A 7,858-nucleotide genomic window follows, 5' to 3' on the forward strand; every position below is an offset into this window, starting at 1 on the left:
TATAGAAAAAAAAGAAATATATACCACATAATTATCTGGTAACTGATATTTGTTGAATATGTATGATTGATCCCAACCTTGAATAACAAAATCAAGTCTATCAGAGACGGTAAGGATGGCACAGGATCCGACAGAGTCAGATCTGCTGGTCACGTGGTCACTATGAGTTGTACTTCACGACCCTTCATAACAACAATTACCATTGTAGACCCTCTGTCCATCACTTGGGGCCATTGTGAGTTGGGACCGCCACAATTCAATTCCACAATACCTAACAACAACAATAGCACACAGTAAGTGCACGATAAATGCCACGTGAGTGGGTTTTGTGCTTGTTTCCTGAAAGGCCTCTCTGGCAGTGTCCCATCTAATTAACCTCAGGCAAACTGAGTGAGGATATCCTTCCAGAGCTCGTCCTCCGTGTCCTCAGGCCTTATGACTTACCTGGAAGTCAATATTTCATTATGAGCCCATCATGCAGGTCAGTGCAATAATTAATGACTATCTGCTAGTGTGAAGGCTTATCGTATTTTAGCTTCATTCCAATAAAATCTAAATGGTCTATTAATTTTCCTAATAAATTTAGATATGGCCTCTGACCGCAATCTGGCTTTGATTAGCTAACAAAATATTTGAGGATGGGCCAAGCTGGCTCTTTCAAACACTTCAAGCAAATAACACTTTGCTGGATATAGGATTTTATGTACAAAATAGTGTACAAAGGAAAGGATCAGCTTTTTAACTGGCCCTTAGCTACCTAAAGTCAAGCCACTCTGGAGGACCATCTACACAGGACCTAGGATCTCAGAAGACCAAGGTAAAAAAAGGCATAATTACTAGGATTATCAGGTAAAGACCATCAGAGGATAACTTCTCAAGAGCATCCACAGGAGAGGCCTGGGAGGTGAGACGGGTGTGTGTGGACACTAATTCCTCACCTCAAAATAATTTATTACACTGGGCCACTGAAAACTCAGCATCTGACTTTTACTCTCACAGTTTCTGTCTAGTTTGCTAGTGCTGAAACAAGATGAATACTCAACACGGGTGATTCTGAAGAACACAGATTGATTTCTTCACAGTTTAGGAGGCTAGAGGTTCTGAATTCTTTTCCTGTTAGGAAAAGATCTTTATCTCTTTCAGCTGCTGTAACCTTAGTTCCTTAGAGATATTCACAAATTTGTGTTCACCCATTTGTTAATTCTTTTTCTGTGTCTTAAAAAAAAAAAAAAAAAAGAAACAAACAAAAACCAAAATAACTCACAGCCATAAAATAGAAATTAACTCATAACTGACCTTCCAGCAGGTTTTTAGACATTGTAAACCGTGTGGGAAGATACTGGCCATCTCCCTCCCATAGAGCCACATACAGATTTGAACTGTCAGAGAAACTGCACCTTTACGGGGACAGCACCACTGCTTATGGACACCACCACCCAAGTCCAATCTACTCCTTGTTTGCTGTTCAGAAGTAGTTCTATTTAGGGACAAGTCTACATTAGTAGAACCATATCAACATTAACAGTGACAATCCTATTTCCAAATGAAATCAGATCCAAAGGTCAAGATTCCAACATACATTTTTATTATTATTGTTGTTGTGTTGTTGTTAAGTGCCGTCAAGTCGTAGGTGACTCACAGTGACCCTATGAATGAAAGTCCACAACACTTGCATGACTTTCACCCTTTCTCTAGGTTCACAGAGTTTCCAGAAGCAAGCTAGTATGGAAGTGGATGACATTCCTGCTTCCAAGCTTGTTTCAACCGGGTAGCGCCACCAAACACTGTCCACCATGGGTAACCATTATCGCATTTGACACATCAGTGTCACAATGTTCAGCTTCACAGTGACTACAAGTTACCTCTGTATGGCAAATTATTATTATAATAATTATTATTAATTTTAATGAAAATTTACAGAGATTTTGTATTTCCACTGTTGTACTTTTCTCCCTCCCTACCTCTACTCTCCAGTTTGTTCTTCTCTTTGAAAAGTAAAAAAAAAAAATTATTTCATTGTTGTACAATCCCTCCCCCCAAGTCCACTCCACTATGCAGCCTTCGTTCTGGACTCATGTCATGAGTAATAAGACAAGAGAAGGATATAAGAGGTATCCAAATTGGCAAAGAGGAGGTAAAATTATCTCTCTATGCAGATGATATGATAGTATACTTAGAAAACCCTAAAGTTTCAGAAAGAAAACTACTGGACAGGCAAGCTCTGGTGGCCTAGTGGCAAGAAGCTGCAATACAATCCCATAAGTGCATACCAGATGCTCTGCTGGAGAAGGAGGAACAATCTCCTCCCGTACCAGTCAGATCTGATTTGACGGTACACAAAATAATAAATAATAATAATAATAAAGATAATAATAATTTAAAAGACTCTACCAGACATAGTTAACCAATTCAGCAAAGTGGCAGGATACAAGATCAACACACAAAAATCAGTTGTATCTCTCTACAGTGGCAAAGAGAATACAGAGCTAGAGCTAAGAAAAGCAATATCCTTCACAATTGCTAATCACAAGATTAAATACTTGGGAGTAAATGTAACCAGAAGGATCTATTCAAAGAAAATTACAAAACATTACTACAAGAAACAAAAAAAGACCTTGAGAAGTGGAAGAATATCCCTTGCTCATGGATAGGAAGACTCAATATTGTGAAAATGGCATTACTACCAAAGGCAATTTACACGTTCAATGCAATCCCAATACAAATACAAATCCCATTCTTCAACGAGATGGAAACGCCAACATACAGTTTTGAGGGGCACAAATCAATCCATAATTGGTCCAAATGGAAACAGAAAGAGGTGGGAACATAAGAATGTTCTTCCTCAAACTCTTTGAAGGAATGGGTTCTCTTCCTCCCTTGGGTCATATTCAACCTCTTCTGTAAAGCTTCCCCCGCCATCCACCTCTCCAGGTCTTTATCATGGTATTTGATTTCCCTTTCTTAATAACCCTTACTAGGCTATGTAGCCTTTTGTGAATACTACAATGAAGCAAGTCATATGTTTTTTTATGGGCTTCCCCCCCCCAGTACATATGAAAGTGATATTTAAATTAGGTTACAGTCTCAGACTGCAGTTGATTAAGTATCCAATAGCTGAGTGAGAAAGATGGAAATACTGTGACAAAAGCATGTGAAGTTAGAACATGCTGTTGCGAAAAGGCTGTCAACAGACTTGCTACATACAGGATTGCCACACAGACCTTCAGTTTGTAAAAAAAGCTCATATTTGGAAGCTTGACAAAATGAAGATCATTAAAATGAGGTATTTCTGTACTCAAGAAAGGTTAGCTGTTAACAATGCCCTCAGTAGCATTATCTGGGAATGGAGATTATGACCTAGTCCCACCTCACTTGCAGAGTCTGCTTCTCTAGCTCCATCTCAGCCCATCTTTGAAACCTCATTGATGACGCTGTCAACTACCCTTCCTGCTTCTGATTCCATGTGTTTCTCTTGGAAGACACTACTCGCATCACACATTCTTCCCCACTGTGCCAGCATCTACAGGGAGGTGGGCACTAGAATCAGCTGGACTGATTAGTAATCCAGATATAGACCTGGCCTCCACGAATCATTTTGACATCCTGAACTCTCCTCTTTGATCTCACTGGATCTTTTACACCCAATTGTCACTCTGAACAGCTACTGCCATTGTGTTGTCTCCAACTCACAGCGCTAATATAGAGCAGAACAGACCTGCCCTTTGGAGTGTCCATGTCTTTGAATCTTTTTTTTTAAAATCTTAATTGTGATTTTAACAAAAGTTTACAGAAAAGTTACATTTGCATTCTTTCACTGTTGCATATTTTTACCCACCTCCCTCCATTCCTTCCCCTTCCCCCACTTCACTTTTTTGGTTTTGGGTTGTTGTTGTTTTTTTTTTTTAATATTTGTTCATTGTTGCACAATTATCTCCCTCCCCTCAGTCCTCTTTGCAATGTAACTCTTATTGTAGACTGTTGTCATACATACAATGCTTATTAATATATTCCTTTTAAACAGTTCTTTCCTTTTATTCCAGTGCATCATTCACTATCTATCCACTCTTATTCTATTCTCCTCCCAAATCCTCATGTCAGGCCTACTTTATAACAGTGGTACTATGCAGTATTTATCCTTTTGTGACAGAAATATTTGACTCAGCATCAAGTCCTGCAGGGTCACCCATGTCATGTAATGTTTTATGAGTTCATTATTTTTTAGGATTCTGTAGTATTCCATTGTGTGAATATACCAGAGCTTCTCTATTCATTCATTTGTTGATGGACACTTGGTTGCTTCCATCTCTTTGCTATTGTGAACAATGCGGCAATATACATGAGTGTGTAGATATCTGTTTGGATGGCAGTTCTGGTTTCTTTAGGGTATATTCCCAGTAGTACCATTCCTGGGTCAAATGGTATTTCTATTTCCAACTTTTTGAGAAAGCGTCAAACTACCTTCCACAGTGGAGCAAATGGTTTCATCTTTCTCTCCTGGGATGGCTTATCAGTTTGAACCACTAACTTTTAAGTTAGCAGTCAGTACTTAAGAGAGTGCTGGTGGCCTAGCAGTAAGAAGCTGAACTGCAATACTGAAGGCATACAGTTCGAATCTACCAGCAACTCCATGGGAGAAGGATGGGAAATCTCCTCTTGTGCAATTAACTGCTTGTGAAAACCCAGTGGAGGGTCAACTATGGGTTGGTTCCAACTCAATGTTATAAGACAACAAAAGACAATGCTTAACATACTGTACTACCAGGAATCCTGCTATTAATCAGTTCTATGCAAATAGTAGGCTCAAAGTGTCTGAAAAGCGGTACTTAAAGATTCAAATGATTGGTTTTGCCAGACTCAAGTCTGGCAAAATAAACTGGCAGAATACACAAGCCAATCAACTCACTGGAGGATGCCCACAAAGAGGCTGGGAGGCTCGAACGGCCTGAGAAGGCAATGAAAGGAAGCAAGTGCTTCTCACTTGCACAGAAATTAAGGGAGGAATGGAATAGAGTATCTTCCAAGCTTAGCTTGGATATAATAAGGGAATTCTAAGGATGTATATTGGAGAAACCGATCTAGGTGGCTAGAGAAGACTCCATGTAAGAAGGGCGATTTGAGCTGAGAATTTAAAGAGAATGAGCCAGTGTCATAGAAGGGAAAAGTATTAATTAGAAGGTGAGAAATAAAGACTTCAGGATAGAGTAGATCTTGGCTCTTTAACTGGGAAGAAACTGAGAAATGGAGACATTGAATATACCTGGGTGTATTATGAGAGCAAGAGAAAGGAGGGAAGCGAAGCTGAAGAAGACCTGTCACTTAGGGGCTATGTTTGTGGTTAAGTGTTTCAAATTCATCACTATTAACCTATAGCTGCCGTTAACTGGAGTTGAGTCAGCTCTGATTCAAGACAAACCCACGTACCACAGGCAGAAATGCTGCTCTGTCCCTGCCCCATCTCTGTTGTTGTCACTATTGTTTCCATTCCAGCCCCAGCATGGTCACTCCGTTTTTGTTGGCTCTCCATTTTACCAGTCATGATTTCTTTTTCTAGAGAGGCCTGGTTTTAATTGTTTTTGGTCAAACATTTTTTAAGTGGTATAGCACTGGTCTGTCCATTTGCTGTACAGAGGTAATTTGTGGTTGCTGTGTTACTTAACTGTGACACTTACATGTCAAATACGAGAATGGTTACCCATGGTGAACAGTGTTTGGTGGAGCTCCCTGATTAAAACAAGCTTGGAAGCAGGAGTGGCATCCACTTCTGAAACAGCTTGCCTCCAGAAACTCTATGAATGTAGAGAAATGATAAAATTTAAACAAGTGTTCAAGTCTTTCATTCACAGAGTTGCTATGAGTTGTCTACGACTTGACGGCACTTAACAACAACTGTCTTTCCTTAGGACATGTAAAAATAATCAAGTAAAGGTCTCACTGTCCTTTCTTTTGAGGAATAACTTGTTTCTTCTAGGACTTATTCATCCATTTTTCTGGCAATCCACTGTATACACTATCTCCGACACCAATGACATAATTTGAATCCATGAGTCCTACCATCTATTCCTATTCATCATTCAGATTTCACATGCATATGAAGCAAGTAAAAAGGCCACGGCTTAGGTCAGACAGAAACAGCACAACAACATTTGTTGTTGTTGTTGTTGTTATGTGCCGTCGAGTCGTTTGCGACTCATAGTGACCCTATGTACAACAGCCCTAAACCCTGCTCTATCCTGTGCCAATCACATTGCCTCTGACACCCCCATCCCAATTACCCCTGTCACTGAATCAATCCACCTCATAGAGGGTCTTCCCCTCCTGTGCTGTCCCTCTACCCTACCAAGCATGATGTCCCTCTCCAAGGACCTGACTCTCCTTACAACATGTCCAAAGTATGTCAGATGAAGCCCCAGAACCCTTGCCTCCAAGGAGTAGCCTGGTTTAACCCTCTCCAGGACAAATCTGTTTGTTTTCTTGGCAGTCCACGGAACATTCAATACTCTTCTCCAGCACCACAGCTCAAAGGCGTCAATTCTCCTTCTATCCTCCCTAATCATTGTCCAACTCTCTGATGCATAACAAGTGATTGTAAAGACCATGGCCTGTATCAGGCGCACCTTAGTCTCCAGAGAGACACTGTTGCTCTTGAGTACTTTAGAGAGGTCCCTAACCGCAGACTTTCCCATCGCAATACGTTTTTTTATTTATTTTTTATTTCCTGGCTGCTGGTGCCAAGAGTGTTGACCATGGAGCCGAGCAAACTGAAGCTGTGAACAATCTCAACCTCTTTGCCATCCATCCTGATGCTACCGATTGGTCCGTTATGCAGATGACACAACCCTGCTCGCTGAAACTGAGGAGGACCTCATGCACTTGCTGCAGAGGGTCAAGGACTACAGCCTTCAGTATGGACTGAGGTTCAATGTCAAGAAGACAAAGATTCTCAAAACAACATAGGGACGTGAATTAAATTATAGCCTCAGAAGAGCATGTGTTCTAAATCTTAACCTCTATGCATGTGCTTATAAACCGATTTTGGAAAGGAGATCTTTGTTAATATTAATGAAGTGGGATCAATGCAAGGTGTATCTTGATTCAATTTCTTTTGAGAAATAGGAAGATTAAAGAGGAACATGAGAGAAGCACAGATAGAGAAAGAGAAATGTTGAGACACACCAAGACCACAGAGCCAGAAGACAGGAGCTCACAAGCCAAGGAGATTCCGACAGATGGAGATAGAGGGGCTTCCTCAAGAGTTGGTGCTCTGGATTTAGATTTCTGGCCTACCAAACTCTGGAAAAAGACATTTGTTTGTTAAAACCATCCACTTGTTGTATTTCTTTATAAAGAAGCACTAGATAACTAAGCAAGCTATTAAAAAAACAAACAAACAAAAAAAAACCCAAAAAACAAACCACAACAAAAACCCCCTCCGATTTTCACAACGGTGGTTTTATGCAATATCAGTCCTTATGTGACTGACTCTCCCATGTTATGCAGTATTTTACAAAATCATTATTCCTTAGTGATGCATGGGATTCCATTGTGTGAATGTACCACCATTTCTCAATCCATTTGTTTGCTGCTGGGCATTTGAGCTATTTGTGTTTTCTTGCTATTGTAAATAACACTGCTATGAACATAGGTATAAATGACTATTTATGTCTCGGTTCCGATTTCCTTGAGGTATAATCCTAGCAGTGGGATAGACTGGTCGTATATATAAGTTCAAAAGGGGAAGGAAAAGGGGGTAATAGGGGAAGAAAAGGGGGGGGGAATCACTAGGGTAGCAGAGATTAGGCACTGAATGGGGGAAGTGAAGGAATAAGAAAGATTCAAAGGGAACTTCGAAGTGTGGGAG

The sequence above is a fragment of the Elephantulus edwardii genome, unplaced genomic scaffold, assembly GCF_000299155.1.
Source record: "Elephantulus edwardii isolate Elephantulus edwardi_28Jun2011 unplaced genomic scaffold, EleEdw1.0 scaffold00162, whole genome shotgun sequence".
Lineage (NCBI taxonomy): Eukaryota > Metazoa > Chordata > Mammalia > Macroscelidea > Macroscelididae > Elephantulus > Elephantulus edwardii.